The sequence below is a fragment of the Ranitomeya variabilis genome, chromosome 1 (genome assembly GCF_051348905.1).
Source record: "Ranitomeya variabilis isolate aRanVar5 chromosome 1, aRanVar5.hap1, whole genome shotgun sequence".
Lineage (NCBI taxonomy): Eukaryota > Metazoa > Chordata > Amphibia > Anura > Dendrobatidae > Ranitomeya > Ranitomeya variabilis.
In genome coordinates, this window is record NC_135232.1 from 28,576,251 (window position 1) to 28,603,644 (window position 27,394).

A 27,394-nucleotide genomic window follows, 5' to 3' on the forward strand; every position below is an offset into this window, starting at 1 on the left:
TTGCACTGCGGATTTTCCAAATCCGCAGTGGAAAAATCCGCAGCAGAATCCGCATCGTGTGCACATACCCTAAGAATCATCAGGATCCGTTGAAGCGTTCCAGAGTTATCTCATAAAGGGACAGTTGTCAGAAATGTAAAAATTGGCTCAGTCACTAACATGCAAACCGCCCTTGGGGGTGAAGGGGTTAGACTATGTTCACACTTTGCGGGTTTTGCCGCGGATCCGCAGCGGATTTGACACTGCGGATCCGCAGCAGTTTTCCATGCAGGGTACAGTACAATGTTACCCTATGGAAAACAAAACCCGCTGTGCCCACGCTGCGGATTTCCGCGGGAAAAGCCGCGCGGCTTTTCTGCGGAAAAAAAGAAGGAGCATGTCATTTCTTGGTGCAGAATCGCAGCGGTTCTGCACCCATAGAAATGCATTGATCCGCTCACTTCCCGCATGGGGCTGTGCCCACGTTGTGGGAAGTTAAGCGGATAATGTGCAGATGGTACCCGGGGTGGAGGAGAGGAGACTCTCCTCCAGGCCCTGGGAACCATATTTTGGTGTAAAAAAAAAAGAATTAAAATAAAAAATGATGCTATACTCACCTCTCAGCGCTGCCCGCGGCGTCCGGTCTCAGTTGCTGTGCTTGCAGGACCTGTGGTGACGTCGCGGTCACATGACCGTGATGTCACGAAGGTCCTTGTCAGCACAGCCGCGTGCAGCGCCGGGGAGATCGCGACGTCAGAGGGTGAGTATAGCCAATTTTTATTATTTTTTACATTACTATTGATGCTGCATATTGCTGCATATGCAGCATCAATAGTACAGGAGTAATCCCGCAGCGGAAACCGCGGAACAAACCGCGATAAATCTGCAGGGACAAACCGCAGCGGTTTTGCCCTGCAGATTTATCAATTCCGCTGCGGGATTAACCCGCAGAGCAAGCCGCAACGTGTGAACGTGGCCTTAAATCACAGATAGATCACACAAAATAGTTAATAAATAACATTTCCCACATGTCTACTTTACATCAGGACAATTTCTAATTTTTTTTTTTTGTTAGGCAGTTATAAGAGTTAAAAGTTGATCAGCGATTTCTCATTTTTCCTACATTTTTTTTTTTTTTTTTTTAGGGTCCACATCAGATTTTAAGTGACTTTTAGGGGTCTATATGACAGAAAATACCCAAAAGTGACACTATTCTAAAATCTGCACCCCACAAGGTGCTCAAAACACCCATAAGTGACCCCATTTTACAAACTACACCTCTCATTGAATTTACAGAGGTGCAGTGATCATATTGAAACCACAGAGTGTTATACCATTAGGGTGAAAAAATATTTTATTTTTACCACCTAAATTTGGTTGTAGCCCCAGATTTTACATTTTCACAATGGGACATCGGTAAAAATGGCACCAAAATGTGTCCCACTATTTCTACTGAGCGTGGCAGTAGCCCATATGTGACTGTACAGTACTGCTTAGCCACACGGCAAGACTCGGGAGGGACGGAGACCTATTTGCCTCCTGGAGCACAGATTTTCCTAAAATAGTTTGTGGACTCCATATAAAAGCCCCGAAATGCCAGAAGAGCAGAATCCCCCCCCTTAAATGACTCATTTTGGAAATGTATCTACAGGTGTAGTGACTTTTTTGACTCCATGGGTGATTTCCAGAAACAAGCAGCAGTGGATGTTACTGAGTGAAAATTGCAAACTGCTGTTGTAGTGACCAGCACATTGTGCCCAGCTCATGCTTCTGGAGACACACGCACCCATAAATTAGGCGGGTTGTCATCGCTACAGAAATGCCAAACATGTGGATGCTAAATGTGGTTTAGGGAGATTTGGATTTGAGCGCGTAGAATTTGCTGAATTTCTTTTGGGGGGGCGCAAGGAGCTGCAACGCTTTTACAGAGCCTTTGTATTACCAGTATTCTGGAAACCCACTATATTTCCATTAACAGATGACAGACCTGAGTGGGGACTTGCTTTTTTATGGGTTGAGTTGAAGATTTTGTTGGGAACATTTTACATAACATTTGGAAACACATTTATCCTGTGCTCTACGCTGAGCATTCATAACGGGGTCTTCATCTAAATCTCTGAACGGTGCGATTCCGATGATACCTCTGAGGCATTCATTCACTATAATGAGGCATCAGAGTTACTCTGGACTCCGTCTGGCCTCTGTTCAGCGTTGTCCTTTTCAGAAGTGCACAAAACTGTGGCAGAGCATGCTTTTTTGCACACCTAAAAAGACTGACACCGCCGACTGCACAGTGCCTCTGCTTTTTGCAGGGCAAAATAAAGTTTTGAGAGATGCCATTTTTATGTACACTCATCTTTATCCCAATTATTCCAGTTTTTGTTTGGCGGTATGATGAGAAAGCAGTTTCTTGCTTTCTTTTTTACATTAAAAAAATAAAATAAAAATATACATTGTTCGCTGAAGGGATTAACTAGTCGAGCAGTTTTATAGGTTTAGTCGTTCCAAAAGCAGCAATACACAATGTGTACTTTTTTTGTTTATTTTTGTAATTGCATAAATGTATTAGAGATGTATGTATGTATGTATGTATGTATGTATGTATGTATGTATATACAGGCTGGTATACTAGCCCCAGTTATAGTGGAAACACTGACTCCTGGCTGCAGAGCACAGCTAAGTTAAGTCTACTTGTAGATCTTGCAGGAGGAGGCGTTGTTACTGAATACAGCGATCAAGAAGACAGGAACGGTAATAAACAGTCTGTCTTCTGAATGGGGAGACTGGCTGTGACTGACTGTTAGAACATCAATACATAATAGAATGCAGAAGTAGTTAAAGGAGTCTCCTGGTTTCAGAAAGCCTACCTTCCAAGCGTTTTTATTTATTTTTTTAATTGCTTTATCCACCCTTCGCGGTGCAGCGCTGAACCTCTGCCACTGCTCCTGGTGTTAGTTTGCAGTGCTGAAATCAGGTTGAGCGTGCTGCCACCAATCTGTGAGCTCACTGGCTCTACCCGAGTTGACAGCACAGGCCACTCAGAGCCACTGAGATCAGTGATTGGCTGCAGCGCTGTTGAAATGACAATTATTGACACCCAGAGAAGGTGCAAAGAATCAATGTTGCGCAAATAAAGGACAGTTTACCTGTGGAACAGAGGTTATCCAAAATCAGAAAACACCTTTAAACGTTATGTCCACGACTAAGGGTACTGTCACACAGTGCAATTTTGATCGCTACAACGGCACGATTCGTGACGTTCTAGCGATGTCGTTACGATATCGCTGTGTCTGACACGCTCCTGCGATCCGGATCCCCGCTGAGAATCGCACGTCGTAGCAGATCGTTTGAAACTTTCTTTTGTCGTCTAGTGTCCCGCTGTGGCGGCATGATTGCATCGTGTGACACAGGTTGTATACGATGTGCGCACAGTAACCAACGGCTTCTACATCGCAAATACGTCATGAAATTATCGCTCCAGCGCCGTGTATTGCAACGTGTGACCGCAGTCTACGACGCTGGAGCGATAATCATACGACGCTGCAACGTCACGAATCGTTCCGTCGTAGCGATCAAAATTGCACTGTGTGACAGTACCCTTAGCTGTAGGATAGATAAGTGAGATCGATATGGGTCTGTCACCCATCACTCCCACTGATTAGCCGAAATCTGCGCTAACAGCAGTCAGATATAGCAATGTACTGGAGCCCTATACTAGACTAGTGACCTCTGCCTTCTATTGCTGTTTATTTCCCCCATTCACACAAACAGGAGATAACATGCAATACTCTGCAACCCGGTACACTGCTTAATGGCTGCTGCGGTTTTCCCTCCCCCCAAACATCACGCTCCGTCTTATTGGTGGGGTTGCTGTATATCATACCCCCAACAAATCTTATACTGATGGTATATACTAAGGAAACTGGAGCAATGTAAAACTTCAAACCATACAATTTTCTCCAAAATTAAATTCCACTGACGGATATATTAGATCAAGGAAAAGAGACGCCAGTGACAGCTTCCACCACTATCCAAAAGGCATATACAGTGTATATAAAATCTACACACCCCCTGTTAAAATGCCATGCTTTTGTTACTTTAAAAAAAATATACCAAGAAGAATAATTTCAAAACTTTTTCCACATTTAAGGTCACCGCTAATCAGTACAAATCTGTTGAGAAACAAATCATATTTAAGGAGAAATAAAATCACAATGAAAATAATGTGATTGCTTAAGTGTGAGCACCTTCATATAATTGGGGATTTGTTGTGTTCAGAATTGGCCAACCACATTTACATAGTAGATGTGCAAGGCAACTATCATTTACACCTATTCTTATTAACCACTAAGATTCGCTGTTCTAGGACAATTTTCCTGACAATTTCTTAGTTGCATTTTAAAGTAAAATCCATGATCTGTAAACTGCTGACAACACAGCAAAGGAATTTTAATGCTGAAAGTTATCACTCGGGACAAGGGTACAAAAAAAAAAAAAAAAAATCTAAAGCATTAGGTTTACAATGGACACTGAAGAGGTCATCAAGTGGTGGCTAAAATTTGGTACGACTGTGACATTACCTGGAACTATACATCCTTCAAACACTGATGAAAAGACCAGAAGAAAATTAGCCCAGGAGCCTGCCAAAGAGACAGACAGCAGCAAGGAGCTACAGCAGGGGTGAGGAACCTGTTTTCTGCCAAGGGCCATTTGGAATTCTGTAATAGCGTTCGGGGGCCGTATATTATAAGATTAATTTCTTTCTACTGTATAATCAGATTATGTCGTTCTGTCTGTGCATAAATATGAAATCACTATTATACTTTATTTCTATTATTTATATACAGGTTTATTTTTGCAGCCAATTTTTTTTTGCATGTTTTGACTTTTTCCCACTGGTGGATTTTGCACCAAATTCATCAAAATAGCGCATAATGTTTGAATAGGCACAGATGCAAAGATGCTTATTTTTTTAGCAATCTTTTGCACCTTCTTTATAGTAAACCCCTTCCTGTCTGGGAGTTTAAAAATTTCACGTTAATCTTCAACTGCACAAAATAAATATATTCACTTACACACATTCCGTGCCCACTCTACACTGTACAAGAATACAATGGGGCAAACAATTAGTAACATGTCTCTCAAAGGATGAACTGACAGAACCCAAGAATAACCAAACATACCGTACACGGAACTAAAGAGACTAAACACTGAATAAAGGCGCAAATAAGTCACAATTACAGCCATTTTCACTTCTGTAAACTGCCTTAGTGCAATGTCAGCACTTCAAATGGCAAACAATCAGATTCCAGCTTACATTCCTCCACTTCAGGTTGAAAATGAAAGAAGAGCTGTGATTGGCTGCTGGGGGCAGCGCTGACACTGCTTTGCATACATGATCTTGCACGTGGTTCCTGCTCTGAACTCGGAGCTCACTCTCTGCACATGCAGAAACACAAAGCACGCATCACATCCTGCAGGGAAACTGCTGTGGAACTACCAGTCCCACAATGCCCTACAGATATGGACCCGGAGAGGGCCATACTGAGGGTGCTGCACACAGAATGGAAGCACAGAAACAGGAGGACACCGAGCAACTCACAAGTGCTGATCTCCAGGACATAAACAACCTCTGCAGCTGTCACCCTGTTTCCGGGATGGATCCAGTCACGCGACCGAGGTTGGTCTACGGAAGCTCGAAAAGATCAAAACACTGGAGACTGTGTGACTTTATAGGAAGTTCCAGAAACTGCCTTAAACCAATGACTGGCACCAAATGATATCGCGGGCCGGACGTTCCCCACCCCTGAGCTACAGGAACTTATGGCCAGGCCTGGTTGTGTTGTGCATGTGACAACAATCTCCTGTCTTCTTCATATTTCTGGCCTGTGGAACAGGTGGCAAGACAGAAGTATATATAAGCCCTGTTGGCTTTTGCCAAAACCTACATAAAGTCTGCCAAAAACATGTGAGAAAACATTTTAATGTGACCAAGGTGAAACTTTTTGGCCATAATTCTAAGGCTATGTTCACACTTTGCGGTTTTTGCTGCGGATCCGCAGCGGATTTGACGTTGCGGATCCGCAGCAGTTTTCCATGCAGGGTACAGTACAATGTTACCCTATGGAAAACAAAAACCGCTGTGCCCACATTGCGGAAAATCCCTTTAAAAACCGTGCGGAATTGCTGCGGAAAAAAAGAAGGAGCATGTCACTTGTTTCTGCGGATTCCGCAGCGGTTTTCAACATGCACCAATAGGAAAGTGCTGTTGAAAACCCGCAGAGGAATCCGCAGGAAAATCCGCAGTGAAAACCGCAGCGGTTTTGCACTGCGGTTTTTCCAAATCCGCTGCGGAAAAATCCGCAGCAAAATCTGCAAAGTGTGAACAAGCCCTTAGGGTTCATTCAGACGTCAGTGGTTTTTAATCAGTGTTTGTATGCCAAAAACAGGAGTTGAACACACAGAGAAAAACTATAATTGAAAGATTAACCCCGGCTCTGTGTTTTGGAGACACGCCTGGTTTTGGCAAACACTGTTGGAAAATCATTGACATCTGAATGAGTCCTAAGTATGTATGGCGCAAAGCCAACACTGAACATCACCAAAAGAGCACCATACCGACAGTGAAGTATGGTGGAGGCATTGTTTGTGCTTGGGGCTATTTTTTGGTAGCTGGAACTGGGACTTTAATGAAACTGGAAGAAATTATTAACAGTTCCAAATATCAGGCAATTTTGCATCTAAATCTTTAGGTCTTTCCTTAAAAGAAGAAGAAAAATTCACCTTTCAGGACGACAACAACCCTAGCAATAACTCCAAATCAACAAACGGATGCTTTTGCCAGAAGAAGAGGTTTTAGAATAGATCAGACCGGAATCCAATTGAAAATCTGTGTGGACCTGAATAAAATATTAGCGTAAGGGTGTGCAGATAAACTTTCTAGTTCCTAACCACTATCCTAGCGTAAAGCCATCAATAGGTCAGTCCTGAACAACTAGCCTAAGGCCGGTTTCACACATCCTGATATTTTCGGTACCGGAGATGTCAGTGTCCATGTGTGTGATTACTTACGTCACATGTGTGGCAAATGTGTGCCACATCACTATCACATGGACGGGCACCAGGGAAGCAGCGGTACAGTAAGAGCTGTTCTACGGCACTGGATGCTGAAGACAGCTCATTGTTCTCCCCTGCTCTGCCGGCGATCAGCGCACGCAGGAGAATGATGAGATATGTACTCAAGTGAGAACAATGACGGCAGTCAGTGGCTGATGGGACTATTACTCCCAGTAGCCTACACCTGCTGCCGCTAATAACAGTGACAGCAGGATAGGCTGATGGGAGTTATTCATCAGCCGGCTCCTGCGCTGTAAATACATTTTTTTTTAAAAAATCCGACATTGGGTCACCAGCTTTTATGACAACCAGCCTTTCCAAAGCAGACAGCTAGGGGCTGGTATTCTCAGGATGGTAAGGGGCCATGGATATGGACAGCCTGCAGCTGCCCAGAAAAAGGCACATTTATTAGATACGCCAATTCTGGCACATTGCCCGGCTCTTCCCACTTGCCCTGTAGCGGTGGCAAGTGTGATTCATATTTGTGGGCTTGATGTCACCTTTGTATTGTCAGGTTAGTTACATCAAGCCCTCGACTTGGTAATGGAGAGGTGTCTATAAGACACCTTTCCATTACTAATCCTATACTTACATGGTAAATAAAGATACAGCTAGAAAAAAGTATTTTATGAGAAATTAACCCCTTTACCCCCAAGGGTGGTTTGCACGTTAATGACCGGGCCAATTTTTACAATTCTGACCACTGTCCCTTTATGAGGTTATAACTCTGGAACGCTTCAACGGATCTTGGCGATTCTGACACTGTTTTCTCGTGATATATTGTACTTCATGATAGTGGTAAAATTTCTTCGATATAACTTGCGTTTATTTGTGAAAAAAACGGAAATTTGGCAAAAATTTAGAAAATTTCGCAATTTTCCAACTTTGAATTTTTATGCCCTTAAATCACAGAGATATGTCACACAAAATACTTACTAAGTAACATTTCCCACATGTCTACTTTACATCAGCACAATTTAGGAACCCAAATTTTTTTTTTGTTAGGGAGTTATAAGGGTTAAAAGTTGACCAGCAATTTCTCATTTTTACAACACCATTTTTTTTTAGGGACCACATCTCATTTGAAGTCATTTTGAGGGGTCTATATGATAGAAAATACCGAAGTGTGACACCATTCTAAAAACTGCACCCCTCAAGGTGCTCAAAACCACATTCAAGAAATTTATTAACCCTTCAGGTGTTTCACAGGAATTTTTGGAATGTTTAAATAAAAATTAACATTTAATTTTATTTATTTATTTATTTATTTTTTTACACAAAATTTATTTCAGCTCCAATTTGTTTTATTTTACCAAGGGTAACAGGAGAAAATGGACCCCAAAAGTTGTTGTACAATTTGTGCTGAGTACGCTGATACCCCATATGTGGGGGTAAACCACTGTTTGGGCGCACCGCAGAGCTCGGAAGGGAAGGAGCGCCATTTGACTTTTCAATGCAAAATTGACTGGAATTGAGATGGAACGCCATGTTGCGTTTGGAGAGCCCCTGATGTGCCTAAACATTGAAAGCCCCCACAAGTGACACCATTTTGGAAAGTAGACCCCCTAAGGAACTTATCTAGATGTGTGGTGAGCACTTTGACCCACCAAGTGCTTCACAGAAGTTTATAATGCAGAGCCGTAAAAATAAAAAATCATATTTTTTCACAAAAATTATCTTTTCGCCCCCAATTTTTTATTTTCCCAAGGGTAAGAGAAGAAATTGGACCCCAAAAGTTGTTGTGCAATTTGTCCTGAGTACGCCGATACCCCATATGTGGGGGTAAACCACTGTTTGGGCGCATAGCAGAGCTCGGAAGGGAAGGAGCGCCATTTGACTTTTCAATGCAAAATTGACTGGAATTAAGATGGGACGCCATGTTGCATTTGGAGAGCCCCTGATGTGCCTAAATATTGAAACCCCCCACAAGTGACACCATTTTGGAAAGTAGACCCCTTAAGGAACTTATCTAGATGTGTGGTGAGCAGTTTGACCCAACAAGTGCTTCACAGAAGTTTATAACGCAGAGCCGTAAAAATAAAAAATCATATTTTTTCACAAAAATTATCTTTTCGCCCCCAATTTTTTATTTTCCCAAGGGTAAGAGAAGAAATTGGACCACAAGAGTTGTGCAATTTGTCCTGAGTACGCCGATACCCCATATGTGGGGGTAAACGACTGCTTGGGCGCATGGCAGAGCTCGGAAGGGAAGGAGCGCCATTTGACTTTTCAATGCAGAATTGGCTAGAATTGAGATCGGACGCCATGTCGCATTTGGAGAGCCCCTGATGTGCCTAAACAGTGGAAACTCCCCAATTCTAACTGAAACCCTAATCCAAACACACCCCTAACCCTAATCCCAACGGTAACCCTAACCACACCCCTAACCCTGACACACCCCTAACTCTAATCCCAACCGTAAATGTAATCCAAACCCTAACTTTAGCCCCAACCCTAACCTTAACCCCAACCCTAACCCTAACTTTAGCTCCAACCCTAGCCCTAACCCTAGCCCTAACCCTAGCCCTAACCCTAACCCTAATGGGAAAATGGAAATACATTTTTTTAATTTTATTATATTTCCCTAACTAAGGGGGTGATGAAGGGGGGTTTGATTTACTTTTATAGCATTTTTTTATAGCGGAGTTTTATGATTGGCAGCCGTCACACACTAAAAGACGCTTTTTATAGCAAAAAAGTTTTTGCGTCTCCACATTTTGAGACCTATAGTTTTTCCATATTTTGGTCCACAGAGTCATGTGAGGTCTTGTTTTTTGCGGGACGAGTTGACGTTTTTATTGGTAACATTTTCGGACACGTGACAGTTTTTGATCGCTTTTTATTCCGATTTTTGTGAGGCAGAATGACAAAAAAACAGCTATTCATAAATTTCTTTTGGGGGAGGCGTTTATACCGTTCCACGTTTGGTAAAATTGATAAAGCAGTTTTATTCTTCGGGTCAGTAGGATTACAGCGATATCTCATTTATATCATTTTTTTATGCTTTGGCGCTTTTATTCGATAAAAACTATTTTATAGAATAAATAATTATTTTGGCATCGCTTTATTCTGAGGACTATAACTTTTTTATTTTTTCTTTGATGACGCTGTATGGCGGCTCGTTTTTTGCGGGACAAGATGACATTTTCAGCGGTACCATGGTTATTTATATCCGTCTTTTTGATCGCGTGTTATTCCACTTTTTGTTCGGCGGTATGATAATAAAGTGTTGTTTTTTGCCTTTTTTTTCCTACGGTGTTCACTGAAGGGGTTAACTAGTGATATAGTTTTATAGGTGGGGTCGTTACGGACGCGGAGATACTAAATATGTGTACTTTTATTGTTTTTTTAATTTAGATAAAGAAATGTATCTATGGGAATAATATATATATATATATATATATATATATATATATATATATATATATATATATATATATATATATATATATATATATATATATATATATATATAAAAAAATTTTTACGCATGTGGAAATTTTTTCTTCACTTTGTCCCGGGGGGGGACATCACAGATCGCTGATCTGACAGTTTGCACAGCACTCTGTCAGACCACCGATCTGACTCAGGGTATGTGTCCACGTTCAGTATTGCATCAGGATTTGGTCAGGATTTTTCATCAGTATTTGTAAGCCAAAACCAGGAGTGGAACAATTGGAGGAAAAGTATAATAGAAACATATGCTCCACTTCTGCATTTATCACCCACTCCTGGTTTTGGCTTACAAATACTGGTGAAAAAACCTGACCAAATCCTGATGCAATCCTGAATGTGGACACATACCTTTACAGCACTGCAGGCTTACCAAGCGCCTGCTCTGAGCAGGCACTCGGTAAGCCACCTCCCTCCCTGCAGGACCCGGATGCCGCGGCCATCTTGGATCCGGGCACCTGCAGCGAGGAGGAGGTAAGAGACCCTCGCAGCAACGCGATCACATCGCGTTGCTCCGGGGGTCTCAGGGAAGCACGCAGGGAGCCCCCTCCCTGTGCGATGCTTCCCTGTACCGCCGGCACACCGCGATCATGTTTGATCGCGGTGTGCCGGGGGTTAATGTGCCGGGGGCGGTCCGTGACCGCTCCTGGCACATAGTGCCGGATGTCAGCAGCGATAGTCAGCTGACACCCGGCTGCGCTCCCCCCGTGAGCGCCGCCGATCGCGCTGGACGTACCATCCCGTCGGTGGTCATACGGGCCCACCCCACCTCGACGGGATAGTACGTCCAATGTCAGAAAGGGGTTAAATAAAACACACTTTTCCATTTATGTTTAAAAAATAACAGTTATACTCGCCCAACGCCTAATTCCCCAGCAGCACTCGTCTCCTGTAATAAAACAAAATAAAAAAATAGCAATATCCAACACCTATCCACCGTTCTGTCCGACGCTGTAATCCATGTCTGGGGGTTAAATAGTTTTCAACCTGGACGGTGCCAAGATGCGACTGTCCAGTCTGAGAACCACTGGTGACTGAGCTGCTTGGAGTAGCAGCTACATCGTTGTGGTTACCGCCGGTCAGTGAGGCCGCGTTCCCAGCAAGGCTGAACTGCAGTGACCTCAGCATCGTGGGGAAAAGCCAGTAATGAGGTCACCACAGTTCAAGCTCAGTGTCTTCACAGCAGATCACCCCTCCATTACTAAGCCGTGGGCTTGATGTCACCTGACAATACAAAGATGGCATCAACCCCACAAACATGAACCCCACTTGCCACTGCTACAGGCAAATGGGAAGAGACAAGCAAAGCGCCGGAAAAGTCGCAACGTGTGCACATACCCTTAGGCCTCTTTCACACGTCAGTGTCTCCGGTACGTGTAGTGACAGTTTTCTCACGTACCGGAGACACTGACACACATAGACCCATTCAAATGAATGGGTCTAATGCACATGTCTCTGTGTTTTCACGGACCATGTGTCCGTGTGCAAAACACGGAGACATGTCCGTGTTTCTCCGGCAGCACGTACAGCAATACGTCCTGCACACGGAGAACAGTGTGCACTCTCCTCCGTGTGCACGTACCGCCCGCAGGAGAGACAGCGCTACAGTAAGCGCTGTCCCCCCTGTGTGGTGCTGAAGGCGGCATTCATCTCTTCTCCCCGCAGGAGAGAAGAGATGAAAGATCAAGTTTTTTTTTCTTTTTTGTTAAAAATAAAGTTGCTGGGACCTCCCGCCTCCCATCCCCACGCATATGCGCATATTCCTCACTGTAATGAGCGGTCCCACGTGACCGCTCACACAGGACAGGCTGCCTGTGCTGAGAGGAGACGTCGCGGGCGCTGGGTGAGTATTTCGTCTGCAAGGGGCCAGGCGGCGCACTGGGGATGGGAGGCGGGAGGGTCCCAGCAACTTTGTTTTTAACAAAAAAGAAAAAAAAACTTGATCTTTCATCTCTTCTCTCCTGCGGGGAGAAGAGATGAATGCCGCCTTCAGCACCACAGCGGGGGGGGGGGGGGGGGGGACAGCGCTTACTGTAGCGCTGTCTCTCCTGCACGGTCCGTGTGGTCCTCAGGCAGCACACGGGCGGCACACGGATGCCGCACGTGTGCCACGTGAGCACACGGACATGGATAACTCCGGTACCGGAATTATCTGGACGTATGAAAGAGGCCTTAGACTGTTTTTTAAGAAACTAATCTCAGCTGGATCCACTTTTTAACATTGAAGTCTATGGAAACAGGATCCGTTCTTAGCAATCTGTTTTTTTTCCATTTGTAATGGATCCAGTAAAGACAAAACAGATCCTTTACAAATTAAAGAAAAAAGGATGGCTAGTTTCCATAGCTGTCAATGTAAAAAAAAATAAATAAATAATAATATGGATCCAGTTGAGATTAGTTTAAAAAAAAAAAAAACAGACTAAAAAGTTGTGCCTGTACATCTTTATTGCCAACAGAATGCTGCTGAATCCGTTCTAACCAATCATTACTGGATATGTGAACACTTCTGATGTTTGGCCTTTATATTAATTTTATTCACTTATTTAATGATTTTTTTTCCCCTGTAATAACTCTGAAATATATTTGCTGGGAGCTGCCATTTTTATTTGCTGGTGTTTGAGTGCTAGAGCACGACACTTACACACAGCAAATATGGCCGCCCCCAGGCTTAAGGATACTGCCTCAGAGACCAATCCAATCATCTATCCTGTGTCTGCATCAGGTGTCAACTGAGCATGCCCGCTGGTACGGTGCGTTCAGCTGTAGAATCATGACACTATTGCATTGTAGCACAGGACCATATGCTTGGCTACAATTTCTCTCTGTTACCTGTAATGATTGTGATCTGAGCGGTGCAGTCGTGTCATTTTGAGCTCAGATCACAGTAACCATCAGTGAGCACAAGTCTGGGCACAAGCGTCCAGTCACTTGTAATGGCTGCTGAATTAAGACACTGCTGCAGCCCTGGTGCCCAGACCTGTACTCAAAATTAATTATTATGATCTCAGCACTGCAAAGACATGACTGCTCAGAGCACGGTAATAACTGCTGAGTGCTCACTAGGCCCATGGTGGTGACTTCATCCAGCGGTGATACTCACCGGATAAAATCCCCAACACAGCACTGCTTGGTGGAACTCAGGTCACTGATAAGAACTGTGATCTGAGCGCTGCAATTACATGACAGCTCCACTCTGATCACAGTAATTGTCCTCTGAGGCATGTAACTAATTCAGTCATATGATACAGTCTGCAGTTATGTATCTAATACTATGATCTGGGGTACAGTCCACTGAGCAATGTACCTAATCCTATCATGTGTGACACATTCAGCTGAGCCTTGTATCTAATCTGATTGAGTCTGATTCAGTCCAGTGAGTATCTATATCTCAATATCACAATGCTGTGATTAACAAGTCCCTGCTCTGTCATCCTAAAATTCATCTTCCCTTATCCTTTTACAAACCCGCAGAAGGGCAGGGAGGGAGTGATGTCAGACACATGCAAACAGATTGTGCCCACATTTACTGCAGTCATAATGTGAGCTAGCACTATTAGTTTTTCAATGTCGGCAGCTACTCCTAGTGTTTAAAAGTTGGAAATATCAAAACATTTAGCATAATTATTTTTCATATCTGTTACACCATTTAAGTTGCTAAAAAAAAAAAACAACAAAAAACCTGTTTTGAACTAGTGAATAAAAAAAAAAAAAAAAAAAAGAAAATCCCTTTCAGGCTGGGTTCACGTAGGGTTTGCACTACATTCAGTGGCTCAATCAGGGCTTATGCCCGAACCCTTCCAAAGCTGGATTCAGGCATAAAAGTGGATGGGGCCATTGAACATAATGATGCAGATGAAGTCACAGTTTGCTCAGTCAAGCATCATTTTTAGCTGTACATGCCTAGTTGAAGCGGGCAGCAAGACTTAGGCCTTGGTACCCGCTTCCAATACAGTCGAAAATGATGCATGACTGAGCAAACTGACTCCGTCTGCATCATTAAAGCCAATGGCCTCCATCTTTGCATAGATCACGTTGTGTGAGGGTTTAGATGCAAGATCTGACGGGGCCACTTAACGTAGTTGCAAATCCTATGTGAACCCTGCCTAAGGCCGGGATCACACACAGCGAGATACGGCCGAGTCTCGCAGGTTAAAACCAAGCTCTGGCGCCGGCACTCCAGAGCGGAGCATGCGGCCGCATAGCAATACATGGAGCTGCACGCTCCGCTCCGGAGTGCCGGTGCCAGAGCTTGGTTTTAACCTGCGAGACTCGGCTGTATCTCGCTGTGTGTGATCCCGGCCTAACTGTTGTTACTGTCAGTGCGACCACTGTCCGGACCATGGCAGCAGATGAAGGTTTCCACGACTCAATGATTTCAATAAAGGTGGTACCACAGAGCCACAGCACCATAGAAATGATTGCTAAACCTCAGTGCAATATGTAACAGTATGCAAAATGCTCATTCTATGGCCAACTACTGTTCATGGAGGCCATTAAATCATTGTTGTCTACGGTACCAGCCAAACAAATTGCAAGTCACTTATTTCTATCACGCACTACTCTTGTAGGTGGTGTGACAGATGCGGCACTCCCATAGATTTTGTTTCATTAAAGGAGTAGAAAAACAAACAAAATCGACAGTGCAGATGTGAACACAGCCCAACATGATTCCAACCAATTTTAGGTGTAAAATGATACAGTATTCACAGGGATCTGTGAGAAGGAAACCCAACAACAAGAATAGAAATACTAAAACCTCATGTCTCATCTTATGTCATGTTAAAACAGAAGAACAAAGAAACTCACCACACCTACACATGTTCACGACATCATGATTCACCCGCTTCCCATATACGCCATTGTTTGTGTTCTAGACACATATTAAAGAATGAAATGACTGATACATACAAGGAGTACAAAGAGTACTAGAAAAGTCAATATTCCAATAGTGAGAAACATGCCCAGCACATGGGGGAAAAAGGTTAAAATCAATTACAAGGAGGAAAGTAACATTACCGTAATAGAGCAAAACTTCAGTCATCAAAAGACTATACAACATGGAGGGAAATCGGTGCAGATTTTACAAGATAATGTCCTTATTTTTAGGTTCTCTTTTTGCAGAAATTTATACCAATTTTTGTTATTCGCTATAAAGCGTCATAAAATAATCTCTGCTCTAAAAATAGAGACATAAGGTTACCTGAACAAGCCAAAACCTGTATTTCTTGACTACCACATACACATGTATATTCATCCCAAAAACATTTGTTGAAGGGGTTGTCCAGCACCTCTCAGAGGATGAGCAATGCTGATGACATTGCATCTCCACAGATTATCTGAACGCATGCACCTGCCCTATTCATTCATTAGAAAAGAGCAGGTGAACAATATCTACTGATCCTGCAAGCGTCCCAGAATCTCAAATGGAGTTTTCTGTAAAGTAACTGTACATTTGCAGAGCAAAACGAACATCACTTATGGCCATCATCTAAGGTCTATTGTAAACAACTTTCAAAACTGTTGCAAGCATAAAATGTTTTTGCCCCATAAACGTATCAGTAGTAATTCAGCATAGCAAGGACTGTGCAGAATTCAACCATTTCTGGATCACATGCAGCAAAATCATACATATAAAGGAACAACTTTCATACACTTTCAAGGATTTCTATTGTTCATCGTGGAATGTTTGCACAATTGTAAAGTGTTTATTCATTATACCGATTGTCTAGACTGGATTCTCATCACTATCCTGAACTGAAAAGAGTAAAGTGAATCGGTCACAAGAGTTCACAATATAAACTACAAACATTAAAAAGATCTTAGAATGAGGAGGCTAGTGTACATTCTAAAAACAATAGTCAAAATGGCTTTGTAATCCTACTATTAAAATGAACAATATTGAGTCCAGCTAAAGAGTGACAAAACTAATGAACCCAAGTGTACTCAATATCCACATTGTCCAGCATGACAGCTACTCAATCCCCGCCCTGTACAGCCTCACTGACAGCTCTATTCAATATCTGCCCCGTACAGCCTCACTGACAGCTCTATTCAATCTCCTCCCCGTACAGCCTCACTGACAGCTCTATTCAATCTCCTCCCCGTACAGCCTCACTGACAGCTCTATTCAATCTGTGCCCCGTACAACCTCACTGACAGCTCTATCCAATCTGTGCCCCGTACAGCCTCACTGACAGCTCTATCCAATCTCCTCCCCGTACAGCCTCACTGACAGCTCTATTCAATCTGTGCCCCGTACAGCCTCACTGACAGCTCTATCCAATCTGTGTCCCGTACAGCCTCACTGACAGCTCTATCCAATCTGTGCCCCGTACAGCCTCACTGACAGCTCTATTCAATATCTGCCCCGTACAGCCTCACTGACCGCTCTATTCAATATCTGCCACGTACAGCCTCACTGACAGCTCTATTCAATCTGTGCCCCGTACAGCCTCACTGACAGCTCTATTCAATCTCCTCCCCGTACAGCCTCACTGACAGCTCTATTCAATATCTGCCCCATACAGCCTCACTGACAGCTCTATTCAATCTCTGCTCTATACAGCCTCACTGACAGCTCTATTCAATCTCCTTCCCGTACAGCCTCACTGACCGCTCTATTCAATATCTGCCCCATACAGCCTCACTGACAGCTCTATTCAATATGTGCCCCGTACAGCCTCACTGACAGCTCTATTCAATCTCCTCCCCGTACAGCCTCACTGACAGCTCTATTCAATATCTGCCCCGTACAGCCTCACTGACAGCTCTATTCAATCTCTGCTCTATACAGCCTCACTCACCGCTCTATTCAATATCTGCCACGTACAGCCTCACTGACAGCTCTATTCAATATCTGCCCCGTACAGCCTCACTGACAGCTCTATTCAATCTCTGCTCTATACAGCCTCACTCACCGCTCTATTCAATATCTGCCACGTACAGCCTCACTGACAGCTCTATTCAATCTCCTCCCCGTACAGCCTCACTGACAGCTCTATTCAATCTCCTTCCAGTACAGCCTCACTGACCGCTCTATTCAATATCTGCCCCATACAGCCTCACTGACAGCTCTATTCAATCTCTGCTCTATACAGCCTCACTGACAGCTCTATTCAATATGTGCCCCGTACAGCCTCACTGACAGCTCTATTCAATCTCCTCCCCGTACAGCCTCACTGACAGCTCTATTCAATCTCCTCCCCGTACAGCCTCACTGACAGCTCTATTCAATATCTGCCCCGTACAGCCTCACTGACCGCTCTATTCAATATCTGCCACGTACAGCCTCACTGACAGCTCTATTCAATCTGTGCCCCGTACAGCCTCACTGACAGCTCTATTCAATCTCCTCCCCGTACAGCCTCACTGACAGCTCTATTCAATATCTGCCCCATACAGCCTCACTGACAGCTCTATTCAATCTCTGCTCTATACAGCCTCACTGACAGCTCTATTCAATCTCCTTCCCGTACAGCCTCACTGACCGCTCTATTCAATATCTGCCCCATACAGCCTCACTGACAGCTCTATTCAATCTCTGCTCTATACAGCCTCACTCACCGCTCTATTCAATATGTGCCCCGTACAGCCTCACTGACAGCTCTATTCAATCTCCTCCCCGTACAGCCTCACTGACAGCTCTATTCAATATCTGCCCCGTACAGCCTCACTGACAGCTCTATTCAATCTCTGCTCTATACAGCCTCACTCACCGCTCTATTCAATATCTGCCACGTACAGCCTCACTGACAGCTCTATTCAATATCTGCCCCGTACAGCCTCACTGACAGCTCTATTCAATCTCTGCTCTATACAGCCTCACTCACCGCTCTATTCAATATCTGCCACGTACAGCCTCACTGACAGCTCTATTCAATCTCCTCCCCGTACAGCCTCACTGACAGCTCTATTCAATCTGTGCCCCGTACAGCCTCACTGACAGCTCTATTCAATCTCCTCCCCGTACAGCCTCACTGACAGCTCTATTCAATCTCCTCCCCGTACAGCCTCACTGACAGCTCTATTCAATCTCCTCCCCGTACAGCCTCACTGACAGCTCTATTCAATATCTGCCCCGTACAGCCTCACTGACCGCTCTATTCAATATCTGCCACGTACAGCCTCACTGACAGCTCTATTCAATCTGTGCCCCGTACAGCCTCACTGACAGCTCTATTCAATCTCCTCCCCGTACAGCCTCACTGACAGCTCTATTCAATATCTGCCCCATACAGCCTCACTGACAGCTCTATTCAATCTCTGCTCTATACAGCCTCACTGACAGCTCTATTCAATCTCCTTCCCGTACAGCCTCACTGACCGCTCTATTCAATATCTGCCCCATACAGCCTCACTGACAGCTCTATTCAATCTCTGCTCTATACAGCCTCACTGACAGCTCTATTCAATATGTGCCCCGTACAGCCTCACTGACAGCTCTATTCAATCTCCTCCCCGTACAGCCTCACTGACAGCTCTATTCAATATCTGCCCCGTACAGCCTCACTGACAGCTCTATTCAATCTCTGCTCTATACAGCCTCACTCACCGCTCTATTCAATATCTGCCACGTACAGCCTCACTGACAGCTCTATTCAATATCTGCCCCGTACAGCCTCACTGACAGCTCTATTCAATCTCTGCTCTATACAGCCTCACTCACCGCTCTATTCAATATCTGCCACGTACAGCCTCACTGACAGCTCTATTCAATCTCCTCCCCGTACAGCCTCACTGACAGCTCTATTCAATCTGTGCCCCGTACAGCCTCACTGACAGCTCTATTCAATCTCCTCCCCGTACAGCCTCACTGACAGCTCTATTCAATCTGTGCCCCGTACAGCCTCACTGACAGCTCTATTCAATCTCCTCCCCGTACAGCCTCACTGACAGCTCTATTCAATCTGTGCCCCGTACAGCCTCACTGACAGCTCTATCCAATCCCTGCCCCGTACAGCCTCACTGACAGCTCTATTCAATCTCCTCCCCGTACAGCCTCACTGACCGCTCTATTCAATCTGTGCCCCGTACAGCCTCACTGACAGCTCTATTCAATCTCCGCCCCATACAGCCTCACTGACAGCTCTATTCAGTCTCTGCTCTATACAGCCTCACTGACAGCTCTATTCAATCTCCTCCCCGTACAGCCTCACTGACAGCTCTATTCAATCTCTGCCCCGTACAGCCTCACTGACAGCTCTATTCAGCCTCACTGACAGCTCTATTCAATATCTGCTCTATACAGCATGATTTAACTCCACCCCATCCGGCCTGACTGACAGCTATTTCACCTGCACCTAGTTAGCCGGCCGTATATTGTAATGAGCAGTGTGAGATTGCAACAACAGCAAAGTCCCTGGGACAGTGAGGAGCGATCAATAAGGCTAGGTTGGCAACAATTCAGCAGCAGGAAGGAGAGAGGATCTGTCAATCAAGCCAGTTGGGAGGAGTTGGAGTTCAAACTTTTGAAAAGAATTATGGTATTACAGCCCTTCTGAAACGGATCTTCAAAGTACACCAGTCTCATCAGGGCTAAATAGATCTGGAATAATTTATTCAACCTGCATTCTGAAATCAAGTGATGCGCTTTAAAACAGAAGATTAATTTTCCCAAAGATGTATTATGTAAGGACAAGAAAACCTTCAAGTTTTTACACTAAATATTATAGCATTCAAACCTTAAAAAGCAGCGGTGACATGTAAAGCATTATGAGGTTTTGGACTAAATATAACCCAAATGCACTGGGGAAAAAAATGTGTACTCAGCGTCCAACAGCATGAAACACATTCAGTCGAAAGTAACAGAATTAATCTGATCAATGTTGCAACAGAGAAACAACTCTATCAAACACTCAGCAATCAGTCAGCACCACTACAGAAAACAAGGCGAGTATTAGGGCTCATGCAGACATTTGTGTAACATCGTCTGAGCACGGACCGCAATGCATGGAGTGACTGGTGGGCTTCCCGGCCGAAGCATGACCGGTTCATATATTTCTAGGAGACTGTCACAATCACTCAGTGCACTGCGGTCCGAGATCGGACAGAGATGCTCAAAAGTCTGCATGAACCCTTATTGAGAGATAGTGTGCTTACAAGTCTTAAGTCACAGCTGAGAGCTCACAAACTGAAAAATCATACACAGCAAATATAAGAAACAGCAATGAGCCAGAGATCGGACTTCATTAAACGTAAAAAGGAAACAAATGCTCCCCGATGAATGTTCTAATGAAACGTTATGCTTTATGCATGGTCATCAGTTTTTCATTATGTGTTATATTACACACTTTGCAAGGGGGAATAAAAATAATCTAATTCATGCTTGATTGCGGCTCTGGCCCATTATTCTGCCAGACAGGCATAAGTCCCACTAAATTTTACAGGGGTTACTCTTTATTTCATTATCTTTTTGGAGGGGGGAGAAAAATGCAGATGGGCCATTTCTATTCAACTAACTCAACAACACGGTGCACAAGTATAAAAGCTACCAGAGAAAATCTGGTCAACAAAACCGCCAATACAAGCTATGCTGATCACCAGCATTTTCATGAAACATATGGACAGCACTTGTACGAAAGAAACGGATGTCTGAATCGGCCCCAACACACAGCTGATGCATATTTGTGTGCACTGGATTATGCTGAAGTGTCTGCTTTGCATGAAGTATAATTTTTTTTTTACTTTGATATATATGGGATAGAGGTACCAAACATGGTTCATATGATTAGGCAGCAAGAGACAAAACACTACACAATCTAGGGGCATGTGCCAATATTACAAGCCAAAATTGCGGCAGATTTAGTTGAGGAAATGCTGCAGAGACAGTAAACTTTTGCAACATAGAAGCAAGATTTGTTCTAAAAAAAATACCGTATTACACTGCAAACTGCACCATCACCGATGGAAAAGTAGTCCAACATTAACCCCTCACGACAGGAAGTAAACTTAAGTTATAGGTCAGCATGCATTAAGGACACTTAACCTCAACAGAAAGTGAAAAAAGTTTACAAATATGAACCACACCCTCCCCACCCCTATAAAATCAAATCAAACCCCATTATCGCTCGCGTTCATAAGTGTCAGATCAAAATACAATATAAATTAGTCAGATCGGTAAACGGTGTAACAAGAAAATAAATAATTAAATAAAAATGCCAAATATAACAATGAGATCAAGGCACAAAAGATAAGCTTTGACCCAGCTCCATGTCCTGAAAAATAAGACAATTACCAATCACGGGAAATGGAGACAAAAGCAAATTTATTTTATAAAGTTTTATTTTTTTTGTTCACTACTGAAAAAGAAAATATACATGTTTGGTATCTGCGTACTCGTACTGACCAGGGGAATCATATTGCTAGGTCAGTTTTACCATATAGTGAACATGGTACCATATATACTCAAGTATAAGCCGACCCGAGTATAAGCCGAGACCCCTAATTTTGCCACAAAAAAATGGGAAAACTTATTGACTCGAGTATAAGCCTAGGGTGGGAAATGCAGCAGCTACCGGTAAATTTCAAAAATAGAATAGATACCAATAAAAGTAAAATTAATTGAGACATCAGTAGGTGAAATGTTTTTCAATATCTATATTGAATCAGGAGCCCCATATAATGCTCCATAAAGTTCATGATGGGCCCCATAAGATGCTCCATACAAAATACTAGATGGTGGCCGATTCTAACGCATCGGGTATTCTAGAATATATATGTAGTTTATTTATGAAGATTTTAAAATACATTGAATACACAGGATTCGGCCGGCCGGGAGCGACCAATTAGCGAAGCGTGGTTCAATTCGCGGCCAGACTGCGCCTGTCGCTGATTGTTCGCGGCTGGCCACGTAGTTTGTTGCACAGCCCACGTAGTTTGTTGCACAGCCCACGTAGTTTGTTGCACAGCCCACGTAGTTTGTTGCACAGCCCACGTAGTTTGTTGCACAGCCCACGTAGTTTGTTGCACAGCCCACGTAGTTTGTTGCACAGCCCACGTAGTTTGTTGCACAGCCCACGTAGTTTGTTGCACAGCCCACGTAGTTTGTTGCACAGCCCACGTAGTTTGTTGCACAGCCCACGTAGTTTGTTGCACAGCCCACGTAGTTTGTTGCACAGCCCACGTAGTTTGTTGCACAGCCCACGTAGTTTGTTGCACAGCCACGCAGTATATTGCACAGCCACGCAGTATATTGCACAGCCCACGTAGTATATTGCACAGCCCACGTAGTATATTGCACAGCCCACATAGTATATAGCACAGTCACACAGTATATTGCACAGCCCATGTAGTATATAGCACAGCCCAAGTAGTATATAGCAATGTGGGCACTACATCCCTGTTAAAAAAAAATATATAAAATAAAAAATATTTCTATACTCACCCTCCGTTGGCCCCCGGATCCAAGCGAAGCCTTTACCGATGCTCCTCGCGACGCTCCGGTCCCAAGAGTACATTGCGGTCTCGCGAGATGATGACGTAGCAGTCTCGCGAGACTGCTACGTCATCATCTCGCGAGATCGCAATTCATGGATCGGTCACCGGAGCGTCGCGAGAAGCAGGAAAGGCCTGTTCCTGATCCGGGGGGCCGACGGACGGTGAGTATATAACTATTTTTTATTTTTAACATTAGATCTTTTTACTATTGATGCTGCATAGGCAGCATCAATAGTATAAAGTTGGTCACACAGGGTTAATAGCAGCGTTAACGGACTGCGTTAGACCGCGGCATACATAGTTACATAGTTATTAAGGTTGAAGGAAGACTGTAAGTCCATCTAGTTCAACCCATAGCCTAACCTAACATGCCCTAACATGTTGATCCAGGGGAAGGCAAAAAAAACCCATTTGGCAAAGAGTAACTCCACCATGGGGAAAAAAATTCCTTCCCGACTCCACATACGGCAATCAGACTAGTTCCCTGGATCAACGCCTTATCAAGGAATCTAGTGTATATACCCTGTAACATTATACTTTTCCAGAAAGGCATCCAGTCCCCTCTTAAATTTAATTAATGAATCACTCATTACAACATCATACGGCAGAGAGTTCCATAGTCTCACTGCTCTTACAGTAAAGAATCCGCGTCTGTTATTATGCTTAAACCTTCTTTCCTCCAGACGTAGAGGATGCCCCCTTGTCCCTGTCTCAGGTCTATGATTAAAAAGATCATCAGAAAGGTCTTTGTACTGTCCCCTCATATATTTATACATTAAAATAAGATCACCCCTTAGTCTTCGTTTTTCCAAACTAAATAGCCCCAAGTGTAATAACCTATCTTGGTATTGCAGACCCCCCAGTCCTCTAATAACCTTGGTCGCTCTTCTCTGCACCCGCAACGGTGCATAACACGGTCAGTTAACGCTGCCATTAACCCTGTGTGAGTGCTGACTGGAGGGGAGTATGGAGCGAGCGTTGACGGCTGGGGAGTAGGGAGGGACTAATTCTCGGCCAGACTGTGCCCGTCGCTGATCAGCAATGCGGGGTTTCCGGGACAGACAGACGGAAGTGACGCTTAGACAATTATATAGTAGATGCCCCATATAATGCTGCACAAAGGTTGATGGCCCCATAAGATGCTCCATAGCATATTATGCCCAATATGCTGCTGCGATTAAAAAAAAAATAATGACACACTCACCTCTCGTCGTTCAAGCCCCCGCCACTTGCGATATTCACCTGTCCCCGTTCCACCACTGCAGCTGTGTCTTCTGTCTGCATTGTTCAAGCAGATGGCGCGCACTAACCACGTCATTGCGCCCTCTGACCTGAACGTCACAGCCAGAGGACGCAGAAGGCGGAAGACGGAGCCCGGCGGTGGAACGGGGACAGGTGAATATCGCACCCTGTCATACTCACCTGCTCCCGGGGCGGTCCCTGCTTCTCCAACATGATTGTCTCCGGCACGCCGGCAGCTTGTTCCGGTGTTCAGCGGTCACATGGTACAGCTCATTAAAGCAATGAATATGTGCTCCACCCCAATGGGTGTGGAGTCGCGTCCATATTCATTACTTTAATGAGCGGTACCACGTGACCGCTGAACACAAGAACAAGCTGCCGGCGTCAGAGACCATCTGAGAAGCAGAGACCGCGCCGGGAGGAGGCGAGTATGATGTGACAGTCGCCGCTCACCCTCCGACCCCCTGAGATAATGACTCAAGTATAAGCCGAGAGGGGCACTTTTAGCCTAAACAAATGGGCTGAAAATCTCAGCTTATACTTGAGTATATACAGCAAATTTAAAAAAAAAAAAAAAAAAAAAAAAAAAGTGAGATTGCACTTTTTTGCCATTTCAAAGCACTTATAATTTTTGTTCCTGTTTACCAGTACACTATGGGGTAGAATGAATGGTGTAATTCAAAAGTACAGCTTTTCTAGCAAACAACAAGCCCCCATAGAAATATACTGACGGAAAAATAGAAAAAGTCATGGCTCTTGGAAGGAGAGGAAAAAACAAACAAACAAAAAAAAAAAAAACACAAAAAAAGGGGTTAATACACATTAGAATTATGTGACATCGGCAGACCCAATGAGAAAAATCACATATAATAGTCATTCCATACATACTGTACATAACATCATAAAAAGCTGATACTTTTAAGACATAATGAGCCAGTGAAAAAACAATGAAACGAGCCAGGGAAGCGCATTGGCACCTCGACGTGCGTTTCACTTCACTGGGCTTCGTTCGGAGGCATTAAAATTATCCTACCTGCCCCTTCCCAATATCCACAGTACATGTACAGCCCAAGTCAGGAGCAGGTATATAGAGCGGGCTCACGGGCCGATCACTCCCGTTCCCCAGCAGATAATCGATGTGTGTAACTGCTACGGGTGGAGCAAAGCTCTGCCTGCGACTATTAACCTGTTAAATGCCGCTGTCAATTTCTGACGGTGTAATTAAAGAAACACACCTGCCATCAAAGTTTTTATCCTCTAAATATATTGCAGTCGTATTATGCAGAACTGTGTACTTACAATTGCGCATTTTGCCTTTCTACCCAGTTAATTCTTCTGTTTCCTATTAAGTGTATAACATCACGAGCTTAGAAGGATTCAGCAAGTCTATGTAGAAACAGGAAGTCTCATTTCCCTGCATGAGATATCATTAGAACTACAGCTCTACCTCACTGAAAGTCCCTGGCAGGGAGGAGGAACAGAGTAGCTGCCTCATGAGATGAAGAGCAGGATGACTCATGTTATCCCAAAATGCAATCACTGCTGTCTCTATAACCTAAGGGTAACGAGTGCCCTTAGAGCAGTTGTGCTGTTATGCATTTTAAAGTAAATCTCGAATAAAACCTCAAGTAGTATAATGCTTACTCATATTTATCATATATCCCAATGTGCACCTCCGGCCCTGATGTGCGTTTAGAGTGAGCTTCCTTGGGGGAAATAGTCAAAATTGCAGCAAACATCAAAGTATATCTATTCCAAATAGTATAAAACTGCATCTCAAACTGCACAAAATAAACTTGCACACAGATCCATCAAGCGAAAAATTAAAAAAACCTTACGGGTCTCGAAAAAATAGGCAAATTATTTTATTTTTACTATTTTACAAATTATAGATTTTTGTTTTGCACCGCTAACAAAAAAATAATAAAAAAAAAAAAGACATTTGGCAATCATACATGACCTACAAAATCATGATGTCAGGTAATTTTAACTACACAATGAAAGTTGTAAAAACTATTCCCAAAAAAAAGTGTTGGAATTGGTTTTTTTTTTTTTTTTGTTTTTGTTTTTTTAATTTCACCACACTGAGCTTTTTCCCCCCCTTTTCTAGTACGCTATGTGATAAAACAAAAGGTGTCATTCAACAATACAATTCAAAAAAACAAGCGTCATGTCACAGCCAAGACTTCCTCCTCAGGATCCTCTGCTCCCTTCTGACTACATGTCCCATCAGACGTTGTGCCAGTCTGCAAGCAGGAAGTAAGCACACCTATTGCAAATCCGCCTACACCCCGTACCAGCCACCTATGTCAATGTATCTATATATTACACAGGGTGTAGAGCAGGGTGTTTGCACATATATACACTCTCTGGTGTGTGTATATGTATATACACATATACAGTACACTGATACAAGCTCTGGAGGGAGAAATGGGCAGGGAGATAAGGCTGCACATACAGCTCTCTTACGCACAGAAGAAGTGAGTGGGGAGGCCCAGCAGAGTGGAGGCCCAGCAGAGTGGAGGCCCAGCAGAGTGGAGGCCCAGCAGAGTGGAGGCCCAGCAGAGTGGAGGCCCAGCAGAGTGGAGGCCCAGCAGAGTGGAGGCCCAGCAGAGTGGAGGCCCAGCAGAGTGGAGGCCCAGCAGAGTGGAGGCCCAGCAGAGTGGAGGCCCAGCAGAGTGGAGGCCCAGCAGAGTGGAGGCCCACCCATTCACACAACCTGCAGAGTCGCATGACTGCAGAGTCACATCAGATTCCAGGGCCAGGAAGCGAGAACTTGATGTGACATCACAGGAAGTCTGAGGACGGACAGGACCAGCTCAGGTCACAGAAGGATTTGCAAAAACAAGGCATTTACAAAAGAGCTTATCTATGGCGGCTAGTTCACATGAAAGGGGCCAACCCCTGTACACTAATGCAATACAAGAAGTTTTAGCAGTCCAGCAATACTTGCTACCTTGTTGCCAAACATTTTCCATCCCTGAAGCACTTAAAATCGAATGTTAATGCTTCTGCTAACAGCCGTTTGGGGGGCCCATACAGAGCACAGACACGTCTTAGGGTACTGTCACACAGTACCATTTTGATCGCTACGACGGTACGATTCGTGACGTTCTAGCGATATCGTTACGATATCGCAGTGTTTGACACGCAGCAGTGATCAGGGATC

General features: G+C 44.0%; 1 protein-coding gene across 5 annotated transcripts in view; it reads right to left on the reverse strand.

The window, feature by feature from the left end:
- The window catches only part of NIPBL (NIPBL cohesin loading factor), a 144,037-nt gene that overhangs the window by 85,155 nt on the left and 31,488 nt on the right, over nt 1–27,394 (reverse strand). The gene's annotated exons all lie outside the window — the stretch shown is intronic.